Below are 16,710 nucleotides of genomic sequence, written 5' to 3'. Positions count from 1 at the left end.
CTGGGGAGCTGAGGGTGGTCAGTGTGTCCCCAGCGCGTCCAAGACTGGCTATGGGTTAGCTGCTATTAGCTGCTCCAGACTCTGAGAGTGACTCTTGGTATGCTCAGAGGGAGCTTTCTGGGGAGTGTGCAGGCATGAGGCATCAAGTGTATCTGTGTAGTATACAAGTTGTAGTATACAACTGTCGGAATCAGGAATAGCCCTTATCCCGGATTAATTAATTGTTTCAAATTTAATTTAAATTGAATGATTTTAATCTGTCCTTTCAGAAGGTAACCTCTCCATGACTGTGTTTCTATGGCTAATATCGAGCACGGAATAAGGCAGTGAGGGCTCAGTGTGGGGGCTCGGCAAGACTTCAGGGGCGCGACTAAACCAAGAAATACGGCGCGCGTCTCCCGATTTGTCAGCCTCCGGGTCTTTGCCAGTGCGCGGGGTTGCTTTGCAACTGACTGGGGCAAGCGCCACGTGGACAAAGCGGCCGCGGCTTCCTGCCTGGGGCAAGGTGGTCTTCACTGGTGTCACGTTTGCATGTGTCACCCCTCCATCGCGATCCAAAGGCCGGGGGGAGGGATGGCAAGGGAGGCCGAGCAAGGTGCTCTGTAGAGACCGCCTTGCAAGGGCTTCTGGGTGGCATATTTGAACAGTCTGCAGGCACCGAGAGATGATCTCTCATCCTAAAAATAATGTTTGTCTCTGTTTCATCCCAGCTCCAGTGATACTGCAGTCCCGTTTCAAAATAGCCAGTCCTTCTAAATCTTGCGTGTGCGTGTGTGTGTGTGTGTGTGTGTGTGTGTGTGTGTGTGTGGCGGGGGCCCGCTCATCCAGCTCCCACCCAGAGCTGGTTCGTTCAGCAAGTTCTATATGAAAAGGGGTGGAGGAGTTGCGAGCCTGCGACCCAGGAACCAGTCAGTGGCAGGGGACATCTCCGCACTCCTAGCATTTCTCCTAAAATGTATCTGGCTCAGACACCGTAGAGCACTCATGGATTTGTTCCCCACCCCCACCCCTGTTGTCTCCTGAGTCCAGGGTGACCAGATAACCGCAAAAGAGGACAAGGTACCCCAAAATATAGGACATCCCAAAAATGTAGGACATGACAAAACAAAAGCTGAAAACACTGGAATGTTTTGATTTCATGTGGTTAATTTAAACACTATATTACTTATTATTAAATTTAAGACTATATTGCATATAATTTATTATTTACAAGAAGGCTCTGCACTGCCTGCAGGGGCCTCTCACAGGGAAAAGGAGGACATTTAAGTTCTTTTTCCAGGACACAAGGCTAAAAAAGAGGATATGTCCTGGAAAAAAGAGGACGCCTGGCCACCCTGGGTGAGTCCTACGTCTGAACACAGGTAGCAACCTTTCCTGACTCACAGCCCAATCCTATCCACGCTTTCCTGGGAGTAAGCCCCAATGACTCTAATGGGACTTACTTCTGAGTAGACATGCCTAGGATTGGGCTGTCAGACATTCTGCGTCTTGAGTAATGGATACAGCTGCGCTGACTTGCAGCCGCTCTTGAGGGTTTTAGACTCAGGGTTCATTCCCGGAAGATGCCAAGGATTGACCTTGGGACCTTCAGTGGTGATGCCTAGCGGTTGCACCACCGCAGAAGTGCGACCATTCTTTCTCCTGCTCAGAAAATCCTGCTCAGTTCTTTAGCTGGGTCCGGACACTCGTCCCGGTATGGTTCCATCGCCTCCATGGAGATCTGCTACGCCCAGGGCGGTCAGGAAAGCCCTCCGGAGTCATCTCCAGGCTGTACGAAATGTAGGTGGCTTCTCCGCTGCAGTTAAGAAGTCTCTATCATCACTTAGAGAAGTCTCTTTTCTCTAAGGAGGACACAAAGAAAGGTATGGGGAGGGAGGGGGAGTAGGAACGAATGTGGGTCAGAGATAAGGCGTGCAGGGAACTGCGCTCTGGTTGCCTTTGCCCCAGTTCCCAAAGCTGGCTTGTTTCATCCAGGATGGTGGAAATCTGAGTCTCCCCCTCGAGAATATGGGCCATTCTCGCGTCCGGTGGGGAGAGGTGCGGCCAAGTGCCAAAGAAAGAGGGCGAGACTAAGAGCCCAATCCTATCCACACTTTCCTGGGAGTAAGCCCCATTGACTTTAATGAGACTTACTTCTGAGTAGACATGCATAGGGCTGTAACTCCAAATCAGGAGTCAGTACAGCAGGCCTGAAGCTGGCAGGGGAGGGCAGACGGGGGAGGGGGGCAGCGAATTCCTCCCTGCTGCAGAAATCAGATCTAGGCAAGAAATTTTCCCTGCCCCTCCGTTCCTGAATCCGACCCTGAATGTTAAGGTCTGTTAGTTAAAGTCGTGTGAATCCTGCATAGCTGAACCTCCGCATTTCCTTCTATATCTGGATCCTTATAGCATCATTTACTCTCGTGTGATCTGGGTTCAAGAAAAGATTCTAAATATTGTCGTATTTCGAGAAATTATTTTAAAAATACTGCTGGGTGAGGCAGCTCTCAAATAAATAAATAAATAAATAAATAAATAAATAAATAAATAAATGATACCCGCACACGAATCTTTCTGGCGTGGCGAGGCCTTCTTGCGTTCTTCTCTCCACCTCCCCCCCAGGGCCCTGCTCAGCAAAACTGCCCTCGGCCTTTTCCTGGCCAGAAATTCCCTGGTGTCGCCTTCCTGCCGAGGGCAGGTCTTTGAGCTCGTCGCCTGCCCTCTGCAGACATAACCAGCGACGCCGAAACACAGGCTCAGGCAGATCGGCACAGACCCAAGCAGGCCTGCGCACCCTGGCCTGGCCTTTAAAGAAGGGCGACTGAGTACTGCACGCACTCTTGATCCTCTTCCTGGAGGAACCCTCCTCATTTTTGCCCCTGCCCGCAGGTGTACACACCTGATCCCTTTTGCGTATGCGCAAAAATGGCTTAAGACCACATCACGTTTTTGTGGAAGCGAAACCTACTCCATTTCAAAGGAGCTTCAGCAGGCAGTGACACTGGGTAGGGTTAGATGTGCCACCCCTGCTCTCCTCCGGGCCTGGGGGGCTCTCGTCCAAGCAGCCAGTCCTCCTGTCTCCATCTGCGCCCGAGGATCGCAGCCTTGGCCTGACACGGGCGGTGCTGCGCCGTCCGCTCTAGCAGGTGGCCTTCACGGCTGGCCTGAAGCGCAGCCCAGGCTCCCTGCAGCCCGCGCCGTCCCTGAGCCGGAGGGACCCTGCTCCTCGCGGCCGGTCCGAGCAAGACCCAGCGGGGGTCTGTTCAATCCCATCAACGCGCTTGGCTGCACCTGAGCAGGAAGAATGGAGCGGAAAGGAGGGAGACCGGGACAGCGGAGATCTGGAAGGGGGGCCTGGAGGAAGAGGTGACTGAGGTCAACGAGAGCTGACCCCGGGGTGGAGGCGGCCAATCAGGGCCTCCCCATGTCCTTGGGTCAATGAGACCCCACCCTCCATCCCAGAGGCAGAGAGGCAACCCAGGGGTTAGACCTTTTCAGACTGAGTTCCATCCAATTGACTGGGGGATGTGGAAGGGGGGGGAGTTTTGCGGAGGGACCACACCGACAGTGGTGGTTCCTTCCAGGTGCCGGTATACTGGGGAGGAAAGAGCGTGCTGGGGCCTTGCCCTGTGATCCCCCAGAAAAAGTGACTCACCGATAAGTTATGACTTCCGCAGAATGCTTCAGGAGCTCCATCAGTGCGTATCCATGGTATGGGTTCAGCTGGGGTTCTCATCCTCCTTTATCAATGTGGACATGAGTAGCACAGTAGTTCTCTGGATGAATCCAGGAGCCCACGTGATTCTGAGCATGAAAGGCACGTACCAGGCTGCAAGCTGCAGTTCGGTCGTATTTTATTTCAATGTGGGGGCGTAGGGTGCAAATCTATCCACACTTACGTAGGCTTAATCCCTGCTGACTTACTTGAGATACGGTACTTAATGGGACTTTCTTTTAAGGAGGATCAGGCCACTAGGCTGTCATTCACTGCAGACTGCTGTAGGACTTGCGTGCATGGGACTTAGTTCCGAGTACACGTGCACACCACTCGGGCCCCACACCGCGCTGGGGCTTATTTACTTCGGGTTAAATCGCTTGTGGGTTGTCCCTTTACGGTCTCTTAAGCCCGAAGTCTTTTTCCCTCTCTCTGTGACAGATTCGCGCTCTTGAATCGAGCATTCAATCAAACCAATCAGCGAAGGGCCTGGCCATAAATTGTCTGGCCCGTTATATACGGTGTACCAGGCGAATCATGCTCTGTTAAATGGAACCACAAAGCCCGCAACATTTTCAAAATGCTACAAAAATCAGGAGCAAGCAGCACTAGTTTTTTATAACAGACCCCGATCAAGGGATAGTATGGGAAGGCCGGATCCACATAGGTGTATACTGTAGTGTACATCATCTCTCTGGAGCACCCTCTGTCAAAAAGTGGTGGAGCTGGTGAGTGATCAAATGAAAGGTGGTGGCCGTCAGTCATTCCTTGATATTACAGACATCCAGCGATGAGGAGGCCTGTTGTGAATTCGCCCTGAACTAATCTACACTGGGACTGCTTAGTTAGGCTCTCCTGGGAGTAAGCCCCACTGAATGGGGTTTACTTCTGAGTAGGCATGCATAGAATTGAACTGTCAATCACTGGCATTTGCCTCCATCCTTAGCTCTGCAATCAAGGACTTAAGCAGGCTGTGATTCTAAGTATACTTCCCCAACGTCTGCAGTTTAAAACCCATGGGTTTTTGAGTCCTCGTCTTAAAGACAGCGGTGTAAAAATAAGCAGAGAAAAGCATGTGGGGGCAAGGCTGGGGGCGGAGGAAATACATATTCTATTTTTGTTATTCTTCTCCTAGTCCAGGAGGCTCAGGTGGCCTAGTGATGTTGCTCCCTGCAATTTTGTCATCACAACAACCCTGTGAGGTACAGGAAAATGAGAGATGATCAGCCCGTGAACTTTCAGCCAGGAAGTGTTTCCCGGTCAGGGTGACCAGATGAAATGGAGGACAGGGCACCTATACCTTTAACTATTGTATAGGAGCGGGGGAATTTGGGCAGGTGCAGCTTTTAAAACCCTTTTATGTTGAGCTGCACCTGTCCAAATGCCCTCTTCTCTACAGTGGTTAAAGGTATAGGCGCTCTTTCCTCTATTGTATCTGGTCACCCTGCTCCTGGAACTAGCCCAACCCTGCAGCCCGCTGGCTCTCATATCACCACCAACGCTAGTGTCTTTTAACGTGTTAGGCAGTGCATGAACCGTTTCAGCTCAGAGAAAGAGAGAGAGCTGCTGCACCCCTTTCCCCTTAACGTTATTGTGGAAGGAGGGAGGACCAGTTCCCAAAAGCGTGTCCAACATTCCTTCCAGACGTAGGTCTCATAGTCTTCCATCTCCAGCTAAGGCCACCAATGAACAGTGAGACAAAAGATTGATCTCCACTCTCCCCACCCACCCCAGTCTCTCGTCTTCCGAAGCAGCCGTTGAATTGGTGTTGCTTCTGTTGTTCAACCAGGGTTAATTCGTACCTTCCGCTGCTAGGCTGTACACTCACCCCACACACGCAGCCTTTGCAAGCGTGGGGAGGGAAACCAGAGGCAGCGCCAGGAAACAAGCGGGGCGAAGAGACTGATTCTGCGCCGGAGAGACGCTGGGCCAATCGGCACAGAGCTGGGCGGTCATTGGCTGGCTGAGGGCAGGAGACTGGAACTGAGTGTTGCTGTTGCTACTGGTTCCACTTCTCCCTCTGGGAAAGAGAGCTAAGAAGCCTGTGCTCCCTCCTTGTGCGCTGTACTGGATATCTGGCTAGACTAAATACAATCCCTGGATTTGTCCATGGAATCTTTCCACTAGCCTGCTCTAGCTAGAGGAGCGTGATCATCCCAGGAACGTCTGAAGTGCATTTGATACCCGGAATGGGCCAGAGTCCATCTTTTTGACTCACCCAAGGTTAGAGGTGGCTTTGCCACCATTTCCATGCCTGGTGAGGATGGTCCTTCTGGATTCGTGATTTTGCTCGAGCTCAGCGATTTTCACCCACTGTGCCTCTGCACGATGGTGTGCCACGAATCTCTGCAGGTGTGCCATGAGAATTTGGGGAAAGTCATATATTAGTAGGGCCATTGTGGGATGTGAGCCTCCATCCACCAACAGCATGGTGTGTCTTGTCAACGGTCCCAAAAAAAGGATGGTGTGCCTTGACAATATTAGCACCTTCTCAGTGTCATGAGCTGAAAAAGGTTGGAAAGCACTACTCTAGCTCTTATAAATTCATTTCTTATGTTTATATTAATATGAATTAGAGTTTCCACTCCAACCTTTTTTAAGCAAGAGCTGAAGGAAAGAATCTTTTAGCCACCCTATACAAAATAACCCCTCTTGAGTGAACAGACATGAAAGCAAGTGGACACTGGCTCTAAGAGCACAAAGTCTGGCTGTGATCTGAGTTTCTTGCCATGAGGAGCTAAGGAAAATTGCTTATGCCCATCTGCGTATGCGTATAACACTGTGGCACTTAAAAGAAAAGTTTACAGATGGTAGGACCCAGGCCCTATGAAAGGAATTTTGTCAGGGGGTACAAAGTTTCTTCTGAGCCCCTTCCCAAAGGGGGAGGGGGACAATAGAGCAGGCAGAACAGGGGACAAACTAAGGCAGGTAGAAGGTGCTGACAGCCACAATAGTCTTTGGAGCCCAGGTCTACTAGGCTTCTTGATGTAGAGCCCAGGTCTACCTGATCATGTAGCATTGGCAGCTAGATAAAGTAAAATGGAAAACCAAACAAACTCCTAAGTCTCTCTAAAACCTTTGAAATATAGAAAATTTATAGCAGAAAATTAGCATAATCGCATTTAGGCTCACACTAGACTAGACCACAATGAACTTCTGCAGCAGTAGTAGCCCCACACCTGGGTCATTGAGCTTCTATACACTCCTTCATGGTTATGGGATCCACAAGCCAACGAGCTACTGTAGCAAGCCAGCTTCCTCCCAGATTTCACGCTGTGTTCAGGATGGTCATGGATGCATTCCTGAGCCAGGTGTGTATGGCTTGCAGCAGCAGTTAACAATGCATGCACAAGGTTGTGCGTGTACAAATTACCCCCTTTACCCCCCCCCCCCACAGGCCCTGGTAGGACCATCAAATATCCTACTCATTCTTCTTAAAACAGAATGCATGCATTGACTTCCAGAGAGAGGCCATGTGGGGCTGAAGGGTATTTAGTTGTTCTCTGAAGCAACAGAGCCCAATGGCCAATCACGCTGGTGAAACCAACAGGACTTTAAAAATAAACAAACAGGTTGGACTGCTATCACTTCCATCCAGTGGATCCTTGAGCTTCTTAACCGTGCTCTTGAGTGATCACTTCTGCCTTAAATCCTTCTACATGCATGCGTTCTGATTCAAATTGGCTTAAACAATGCAATGGACACAGGATAAACCATCATTTAGTCCCCTGTATGAGAGAGAGAGAGAGAGAGAGAGAGAGAGAGAGAGAGAGCGCGCCCAGGATAGGGGGAGGAAGCAATCACAGTTAACAAAGTGTCTTCTGATCACGAGGATCAGAACTGCCAACCAACTCAAGATACACATTCTTATCAAAAACATGTGGCCTGCAAACAAACGCACAAAGAGTCTGGTCTACAAAGCAAGTTAATAGATTTTTTCCCCTATTGTTTCCAACAGACTGAAGATCAACTACTCAGCTTGGAGACCTCAGTCCTTCCTGAACTTCTCGACCTGCCCGGGGTGACCAGATACAGAGTGACTATACCTTTAACCTTTGTATAGAGGAGGCAATGTTGGCAGGTGCAACTTTTTAAGCCCTTCCATGCTGAGCTGCGCCTGCCTATATTCCTTCTTCTACACAAGGGTTAAAGGTATAGGTACTCTGCCCTCCATTGGATCTGGTCACCTTGGACCTGCCTTTTACTTCCTCACCAATAATGGGAGGAGGGTGTCGTTCTTTTCATCTATATCTCAGATATATCAGAGCAACCCCAAATCCCATTCTGCAATGAATGGTGGTCTTTAAGGTGGTCCGAAGCTGGGGTGTGCCGGCAGAACACTACTGCCATTTTTGGTTCTGCCAACTATCTTAGGGAACACAGCTGTAGCAGGCTTCCTTCTCCCTCTTGCCAAACCTTAGGAGACCTCCCCCAACCCCTACCTCTGAGGTGCGCCTTTCCTTCAACTGCTAGATCTCTGCTCTGGCTTTCTGTTAAAGAGGAAACCACCAACGGCTGTGTGGTTGGGGGTCCCTTTCCAGCCTCGAAAGACGCAAGCAGAAACAGAAGAAATCAGTGGTGGGGTGGGGGGTGCGGGCTTCTGAGTCTGAAAAGGAACAGGCAAGAATACTCAACCTGGGCTAGTCCCTTCTGGCAGGGCGACCAGATACAATGGAAGACAGAGTGCCTACACCTTTAACCATTGCATAGAAGAGGGAATTTGTGCAGGTGGAACTTTTTAAACCCTTCCATGTTGAGCTGCACCTCTGTCCTCCAATGTAGCTGGACAGCCTGCTTGTGGACACCTTCAGGGCCTCTGGCCAAAGCTGTCAAGCTGTGGAAGGACGGCCTTTCCTTCCCCCACGTTGCACGCTTACCCGGATGGGCAGCAGGGATTCTTCTCCAGTCTAGGGACAGTGGGAAGAATCGAAGGCGTGATGGTTCTTCCGGATTCATTGACACGGAGGGGAAAAGTGGAGGGGGGGTGATGACCCAAAATATGTCCTGTTACAACAGCCCCGAAAGGGCCAGAGCTCCCACTGGACTGGGAGGTCTACCCCCTGCTCTAACGGCGGTTGCCAGCTTTCCCCCCCCCCAGGGCTTCTGCTGTACAACTCCAACCCCCCCCCTCGCAGCCCTCCCTCAAGAGAGCCCTGCAGTTCTCTGGACGTCAAGCCTGATCGCTCCGCCGGTTCCCAGCTTTGTGTTCGACCGTCGTGTCACGCCTCCCTCAAATCCCGTCTGCTTTCCATTGAATGGGTCCAAGGGCTTTTCTTAGGTGTCAAGAGCCCTGTCATTGTGGCTGCCTTCCAGGGCAGAGTTCTAGAGAACTTCAGCCCCACCTTCCCAGCTCCCACCCCCATGCAACCAGGCACGGGATAGCCCTTGAGGTATGGGAACCACCAGCAGGCTTTAGTCAGGGAGCCAGGAACAAATGTCCACGGGAGGCGTGGGTTGGAGTGACCATATTTCTGAAAGGGGCTTCATTTTTAGATGGAGAGGCGCCTCAACCCGACGGAAAAGGCCTTCCTTCCTCCGCCTCTCAAGGCATGAAGGCTGCTCCTGGAGAATCCTTGAAGTGGGGCAGGTGCTCCTCACGCCACACTCCCTCGAGTTTTCTCCAGCTGAGTGGGGCCATTCGCAATCCACTGTGGGGCAGGGCCCTGGTGAACTTACTGTCAAATGGAGCCGTGGCTAACTGGTACCCATTTTGGACCCAGCCTGGGAGCTGGAGCAGGGATAAGGTGCAACCAGTCATAGCATAGGGGCTGCAGGAGGATGGAAGTGATGTGCAAGGCGCAGGACCATCATCCCGTATCAGACCACCTCCAGTCCTTCCAGCCCAATGTCGCCTATCCGTCGGGGCTGCCTAATTCGTGGAGATATACGCTAGGCAGGGACTGAATTTGGGACAACAGAGAAAAGCCATACACTCAGCACCCCGACTGTACGTGCTCTAACCACTATGTGCCATGGTCCTTTCCGCGAGGAAAGAGAAGCTCAGTTCCTACATTCGCCACAAACCTCTTGGGCAAATCCCAACCTCCTAGTGAAGGCTACCTTCAGAAATAGCTGCCTTGATGGAATTTCCTATCTCCCTGTTAAGAGGTTGAATAGGTCCGAGCATCCGAAAATTTATCAGAGAACTCTCCTCTTCCCCCCCCCCTTTTTCTTGCTGGAAGACTCCATAGAGCCAGCACATGCCACCCATTGAATACAACCAAGAAACTGTCCCGAAATGGACTGTACCACTTCAGTCCATTGGTAGGGTGCCATTTTTTAAATGTTTTTTTTTTCTTCGCATGCACCAATCCTAGTACCACGAATCTCAATGAGAAGAAGCCTAACCATCTCCCTGATATTCTTCTGAGTTGGGGGGGGGGGGCGGCGTGCCCAATATGCGCCCCCTGCTGGCTGAAGTAATACTGTCCAGATAAAGTATCCACTTCTCAGCCTCACCACAGGGTTGTTTTGAGGAGGACAAAAGAAGGGAAGGAACCACGTGTACCACCCTGAGCTCCTGGGAGGGATGACGGTATAAAAATGTGAATGAATCAATCAATGAATGACGTTTTACCACCCGATTATGTTGTTGATCTAAACTGGTCCTCGTGTTCTTACTGGTTGGGAAGAACCTGTCTGCCTCCTCCGAGTGCTCCTTGGATTTAACTTGTGTTCTGGCTATTACCAGAGTCTTCTTCTAGGGATTCTTAACGGAGGCATCCACACCTGTTGGGGGTATGGACCCAAATAATTGGGGTATGGGACTCGATCTCTGAACAGCTAAAAAATTGTTGTTAGATAGATTAACTATCATCATTATCAATATGGATTGGGGTGCTCTGTTGCTAGCTATCCAAATGTAGAGTAAAACCAAGCTATTGACATCTTAAACTTAGGTAGCCATACTGTTATCTAATAGGACTGGTGGTGATGATGATGATGATGATGATGATTCAACAGTTTGGTCAAGACAAGAAGGCATGGGGCCATACTGGACAATCCAGTGGGGGGGTCTGTGAGTGTAAAAAGGTTAAGAACCCCTCTTTTAGAGTCTTTCTTCTTCATCTCTTTGAAGCAGCATTCTTAATGTGGGTTGAATGGGACTTATTGTTGGAGTAGGTACAACTCCATCTGCTTCCAGAGGTGGAAAGATACTGTCCATTGAAAGGGTTAAGCCATAGCCCGGTGACCCTACACTTTACCTGTCCCCTTTGGATGACCTATGTGGGGGGCATGGCCCAGACGCTATAACTTACCTCGCTCCGAGCATGCCCTCTCTTCCTCACGGACCACTGACCAGACAAGGTGGCATCCAGCAGGGCTCTGCTGGTGACGCCATCTTGACCACATGGCACATGCAGGACGAGGCAGTTTTATGGCCTTGTTCTCTTTTAAGTTAGTGTACCTCTGATCTTAATCAGATGCTGTAAACATAAGCTACCAAGGAACCATGAGTAAATGACTTCTTTTGCAACTTAAACCAGCCATTGCCATTTGTCTTTCTTGATTAGCAGTCAGCTGGGTGTGGGAGGCTCCCTGGGTTGATTCTCAGCAAGAGGGGGGGCTGCTGCTGAAGCTACTCTGCTTCCCCCCTAAAGAGGAAACCAGTTTTAAGATTCCTCCAACAGGTCATGGGCCCAGGGACCAGGCACAAAGAAACCCAGAGATCAGGTACCAAGAAACCTAGGTGGGTTGTGCACTGGGAAGCCCAGATACCTTGAAAGAATATTTTTGATTTTTGGGAACTCTCCCCACCCACTCTAGAAGGCTAAACTTGCTTGCCAAGTAAACAATGGCAGAAGGAACAGATGTAGAAGCCTTAGCCGTCCAACCAATGGTCAGGCTGAACCCCAAAAGCTTCCAAAGCTGGCATTGTAGAATAAAGGCAGAAATAAAAATGTATGGAGCCTTGCCTGCCCTAAATAAGGAGCACCCAAGGAGAAGCTGCAATTGAAAAATGGGATCAGGCAGATGGGAAGGCTAAGTGCCTCATTCTCAGGTCATTAACTCAGCTCCAGTTGCCTTATGTTCAAGAGGCCAATACAGCAAAAGAAATGATAACGATCCTGACTGAAACCTATGCAAAAACAGGAGTGAATGATCCGTTCAGATTGATTAATGATTTGTGTTGCCTCAGATTGGAAAGGAAAGAGGACTGTGATAAATATTGTAGCAAATTGACTCAGCTCTTCAATGACTTAGCGCTTACCAACTTGGTTTTTTTGGAAGACCAGAGAGTGGCATACCTCAGTAGGATGTCTTGATGAATCTGTTTTTGGAGGCTTTAAGTCAGCAATATTTGGAAGAAAGAGAAGGGAGTATAAAGCCATACTCAAAGAGCTGAGATCATATTGCACACCCTTCAGGAAAGGGGATCTTGCAAGTGGATCAGATTACAAAGCAGAGTTTAAGTCACACAAATGACCCCTGAGGTGTTATATCTGCAATAAGGAAGGCCACATGGCTAGGATTTGCAACTCAAAGCAGCCAGGCATGAAGGAGCAGCACCTAAGCTCCACCCAAGGCAGAGAAAAGGGTCAGAGAGAGCATCAGAAGAAGGGGGTTGGCAAACCTACTCACAGATTTACAAGCAGCAGCTCAAACCAAAGGAACAATAATAATCTTTGCCTCAGAGAAAAAGTGAAAAAGAAGGAATGGATTATTGATTCAGGATGCTCATTTCATACATGTTCCATCCAAAGTTTCTTTCAGGAAATGGACACAGACGCAGAAGGTCAGATTACGATAGCTGATGGTAAGAAAGTCCAGATCCAAGGAAAAGGGACAGTGAAAATGAAATGTGTAGCAGACAATTCAATAAACAACATTACAGTACATGATGTTGTGTATTCTCCAGACATAAGTGGAAACATGCTAAGTGTATCAAAGATAGTCAAACAGCTGTGACATCATACGAGTAAGTGATAATACTTTAACAGGTCAAAGTTTTGAAAGAGATGGACATATGTCTTGGTTTACGTGGATGACTTGCTGTGTTTTTATGAGAAAGAACAAGATTACAAAGAATTAGTTAACCACTTGAACAAAGAAGTGGAAATTAAAGAGCTAGGAAAGGTCACTTATTACTTGGGTTTTCTGTTGGCAACCTTCAGTCTTGAAAGACTATGGTATCGCGCTCTGAATGGTGGTTCTGGAAATGTGTCTAGTGTGGCTGAAAAGGCCGATTCGGGAGTGACAATCCCTTCCACACCGGGAGCAAGTGCAGTCTGTCCCTGGTCTGTCTCCCTGGCTATGGGCCTTCCTTCTTTGCCTCTTTGCCTCAGACTGTTGGCAAAGTGTCTCTTCAAACTGGGAAAGGCCATGCTGCACAGCCTGCCTCCAAGCGGGCCGCTCAGAGGCCAGGGTTTCCCACCTGTTGAGGTCCACTCCTAAGGCCTTCAGATCCCTCTTGCAGATGTCCTTGTATCGCAGCTGTGGTCTACCTGTAGGGCGCTTTCCTTGCACAAGTTCTCCATAGAGGAGATCCTTTGGGATCTGGCCATCATCCATTCTCACAACATGACTGAGCCAACGCAGGCATCTCTGTTTCAGCAGTGCATACATGCTAGTTCCAAGACTGTGTTGTTTGGATCTTTGTCCTGCCAGGTGATGCCGAGGATGTGTCGGAGGCAGCGCATGGGGAAAGCATTCAGTTTCCTCTCCTGTTGTGAGCGAAGAGTCCATGACTCACTGCAGTACAGAAGTGTACTCAGGACGCAAGCTCTGTAGACCTGGATCTTGGTATGTTCCGTCAGCTTCTTGTTGGACCAGACTCTCTTTGTGAGTCTGGAAAACGTGGTTGCTGCTTTACTGATGCGCTTGTTTAGTTCGGTATCGAGAGAAAGAGTGTCGGAGTTCGTTGAGCCAAGGTAAACAAAGTCATGGACAACCTCCAGTTCATGCGCAGAGATTGTAATGCAGGGAGGTGAGTCCACATCCTGAACCATGACCTGTGTTTTCTTCAGGCTGATTGTCAGTCCAAAATCTTGGCAGGCCTTGCTAAAACAATCCATGAGCTGCTGGAGATCTTTGGCAGAGTGGGTAGTGACAGCTGCATCGTCGGCAAAGAGGAAGTCACGCAGACATTTCAGCTGGACTTTGCTCTCAGTCTGGAGAGGTTGAAGAGCTTACTTGGTTGAAGAGCTTACTTGGTTGAAGAGGTTGAAGAGCTTACTTGGGTATGCAAGTAGAAAGAGAACAAGATGGAAGTTTTCTTCTCAGCCAGAAAACAAAGATTCTGGACTTGTTGGAGTCACTAGGACTCAAAGATGCACACGCAACAGCTACACCAATGGAGACCAACTTTCTCAAACAAACAGATGAAAGTGAACCTCTCCCAAACAACACACAATACAGAGAAGTAGTAGGCTGGTTGCTTTATCTTTCAAACACAAGCAGGCCTGACATTGCAACTGCTGTTGGAATTCTGAGTAGGAAAAATAATTCTCCCACAAAATGGAACTGGCTTGGAGTTAAGAGGGTTGCAAGGTATCTAAAAGGCACCCTGGACTTCAAATTGAGGTTGCAAGCCAGTGAAAGACCCAAGTTAGTAGTCTACAGTGACTCAGATTGGGGAGAAGACAGAACTGAACGAAAGTCAACCAGTGGACATTTGGCTCTGTATGGAGATGGAGCAATCAGCTGGGCAAGCAGAAATCAAACCTCTGTTGCACTTTCTTCCACAGAAGCAGAATATGTATCTGCATCAGAAACATGCAGAGAGGTAATGTGGTTTTGTAAATTGTTAAATGATTTGGGTATAGATGAACAAAAGCCAATCCAGGTGTTTGAAGACAACCAGAGTTGTATCAGGTTGGCACACTCAGAAAGCCACAGTGTACGCACTAAGCACATAGATATCAGAAATCACTTTGGGCGTGACATGATTAAGAAAGGGCTTGTCAGGCTGGACTACGTCCAACCCAAGGAATGATAGCAGACATTCTAACCAAGCCACTAACAAAAGTTCCAGAGTTTATGTGAAAGGATGAATCTACTAGACTTGGGCATCTGGAGTTGAGAAGGGGTGTTGGAGTTTGGAGCAACTCTGTCTGCTGTCCAGAGGTGGCAGGATACTGTCCTGAAAGGGTTAAGCCATGGCCCAGTGACCTGACTCTTTACCTGTCCCCTTTTGGTGACCTATGTGGGGGGTGTGGCCCAGACCCCATAACCTTTCCTTCTGCTCTGTGCATGCCCTCTCTTGCTCTCTTGACTCTCTTCCACACTGACCTGACAAGGTCGCACCCAGCAGGGCTCTGCTGGCGCCGCCATCTTGACCACATGGCACACGCAGGGCAAGGCAGCTTTAGGGCCTTGCTGTCTCAAGTTTAGTGAACCTCTGATAATAATCAGATGCTGTAAACATGCTTCTATGGAATCATGTGAGTAAATGACTCTCTTTTGCCATGTGAGTAAATGACTCTCAACCAGCCATTGTGGTTTGTCTTTCTTGATTAGCAGTCAGCCAGGTGTGGGAGTTTCCCTGGATTGCTACCCAGCAAGAGGGGGAGGGGGGGTCTGCTGCTGAAGCTACTCTGCTTCCCCCCAAAGAGGAAACCACTTTTTAAGATTCCTCCAACAGAAGGAACTTCCACAAGCCCTTTTCAGCCATCGGGTCTCTGCAGGGTTCATCTTGCCCCTTTTCAAGCCCCTGGTGGTGGAAGTGTCAGTCCCGTCACTGGCCTCTGGGGAAGCGGACGCTGTGCGCAGAGGGGTGGTGAGGGAGGCGGAAACATCGCCGCTTCACACCCACACCCAGTTCTCCTTACAAGCGCTGGACTCGGTGTCACGTGCAGATCAGCGCCAAGCGGATTCACCAGGCAACAAGCCTTCCTGAGGCTTCCGTGGGACTGATCAATCTGCCGAGGACTGGGCGCCCAGCCACAGAGTCTTTTCTTGTAGCACCCCATTCGAAGCACGCAACGTGGGGGGAAGTTCCCTCCGTGAAAGGAGGTCAGAGAGGTTAGGATGGGAGCCCTTCTCGCATGATGTTAGTGGGCATATCCAAATCAATGAGCGCCCTCCAAAACGAAATCCTTCCCGGACTGCACCTTCACAGCTTGGACTCCAGTCGCGTGCGGGCCCGATCCTGTGCATGTTTACTCGGAAGAAAGACTGGATTCCGCGGGGCTTACGCTTACGGAAGTGCGCGTCGATTTAAACGTGGTTTTGCTTTCTTTTTCAGGAAGTCAGTGGAATTCATTTACAGAGGACTGACCTGCTCCTCCTCGAGGGAGTCAGCACGCAAAATAGCGACCTTACCTAGCTATTTCCAGGCTATCAAGTGTGGCAAATGGAAGCTCCAATTCGTTGACTCCAGCAGAGTCCTTTCCTGGCCATGGGCTGTTGGCCGCTGCACCCGGTTATACCGAAATAGCGCCACTTATTATTTATACAAACGCTTATCAAAGGGTTCCAAGCGCTTTACGTGCATGATCTCAGGGGTTCTTACAACAGTCCTTTGAGGTAGGCCAATATGATTATTCCCATATTCCAGAGGGAGTGGGGCAGGGCTTAGGCTGAGAGAACTATGACTTGCCCTAGGCACGTGCGGATCTTATGCAAGTCTTCCTACCAAGTTCGATGGGCCTACTCTCGTGCAACTGTGCATAGGATCGCAGGGTAGTGAGTTCAGCGGCCAGGTGAGATTTAAACCGGTGATTTCCTGACTCGCAGCTCTCTCTCCAACTGGACAGGGCTGGAATTGCTGCCAAACTGACTTCGATAAATTCAAATTTCGGCAGCGTAGGGAAGGTACCACATTATAATTTAAGGCTTTCCGCCGATTAGGTTGTCCAATTTAAGTCTGCAAGTCTTACTTCCGAGTAAACATCTGTAGTCTGCATAGGGATCAGTGGCGTAGCTAGAGGGGGTGCAAAGCACTAAGTTTTTCAGGGAGACTCACCGTAGCATGCAATGGGCCCCTCCCCCTCCCCCTCCCCTTCGGAGCCATTTCAGGCGGGGGAGGGAAGAAAAATGGAGGCTTCCCCCTGGAATGGCTCTGAAGGGAAGGG

The sequence above is a fragment of the Tiliqua scincoides genome, chromosome 2 (genome assembly GCF_035046505.1).
Source record: "Tiliqua scincoides isolate rTilSci1 chromosome 2, rTilSci1.hap2, whole genome shotgun sequence".
In the NCBI taxonomy this organism is placed as follows: Eukaryota; Metazoa; Chordata; class Lepidosauria; order Squamata; family Scincidae; genus Tiliqua; species Tiliqua scincoides.
Note: the sequence above shows the minus strand (reverse complement) of the source record.